At 50.7% G+C, this 1174-nt stretch overlaps 1 protein-coding gene across 1 annotated transcript in view; it reads left to right on the top strand.

The window, feature by feature from the left end:
• RAI14 (retinoic acid induced 14) overlaps positions 1–1174 on the top strand; it is a 150336-nt gene that overhangs the window by 977 nt on the left and 148185 nt on the right. The window lies entirely within an intron of this gene.

The raw sequence follows: 1174 nt of genomic DNA, 5'->3' as shown, positions 1-1174 counted from the left end.
GCCCCCGCCGCCGCCCCTTCGCTGCTGGCTCGGGCAGGTTTTTGTGCGTGCGGTTTAGTTTCTGCAGTTTGCAGAGTACATCGGCTAGCCCCGGGCTCACGCTCTCCTTTGAGTTTGGACCTCGTCGCCCGCTTTTGTGGAGGGGGGTGGGCCTCAGAGCCGGGAGAGACAGCAGACGCGGCAGACGGAGCCCAGGGGAAAGTGGAGGCGCTGCAAGTGATCTCCCGGCGCCTGGGCTCTGTAGCCAGACTAGGGCTTCTCGAAGGAGCCCAGCTCAGCGCAACTTTGTTTCCAGCGATTGGGGCAAATCTGCGGACTCAAGGCCGCTCACCTGAACCAGCGGCTTCCCTTGGCCACAGGCTCACAGGTGACTTAGATGGGTTTCTCTTTTCCTTCCGCGGGAGGAGACTACCGAGCGCCTTGCCAGTTCTCTGGAGAATGTCATCTGAAGACCATCAGGGCCTGGCAGAGGGAGGAATTGTTTTACTGATCAGTGAGACTTGAAAGAAGCTCATCTTAGCGAGGAGAGTCTCACCCCCTTGAGGTCTGAACAAAGTTGGAAAAGACAGAGTGTGTCACAGGGAGGCTGGATTTTGTTTTGCTCTGTCCCCAGCCTGCAGAGTCGTTGTTTACAGGTGTGGCTGGGAATTTTATGACTGATGGATGTAATCAGATCATCCTTTCTTGATGCTTACTTAACCAGTGTCATATTTTTTCCCTTCCGCTTGTAAGATAATAGATTTTATGTGAGGAAATTTATCCAGTTCTTGTCATTTTTAACCAGTGCTCGCAGAACTTGGATTGGGAGTGGTGCTCCCATTCTGGGCTGTCTCCATTCATTGAAATGCGTCAGTAATGAATGTATTGTATCATTTACACTCCTTAGATGTGTTTCAATGGCTTTTTGGGGGGGGAGGGAGGGAGGGTTATAACCCTGTTGAGAAAGCTTATTACTATTATCTGTGAAATTGAAATAAAGTAATGGATGCTGGGCCTTGGAGATTCAATGGGGACGTGCTGTAGTGCCCCTGTCTGCTAGTAGTGTATCTGACAACGAAGTTCTGTCTCCAGACTGCCACTTCTTCTGTAGGATCTTTGAGGCAGGCACACCTAGTGTCACTCACCTTTTAAAGGTGAAGTTGGAAAGATTAAGGGGCTTGAGTATGCATTTACA

Source organism: Lipotes vexillifer, unplaced genomic scaffold, assembly GCF_000442215.2.
Source record: "Lipotes vexillifer unplaced genomic scaffold, Lipotes_vexillifer_v1.1 scaffold647, whole genome shotgun sequence".
NCBI classification, from domain to species: domain Eukaryota; kingdom Metazoa; phylum Chordata; class Mammalia; order Artiodactyla; family Lipotidae; genus Lipotes; species Lipotes vexillifer.
This window is presented reverse-complemented; position numbering and strand designations above follow the sequence as displayed.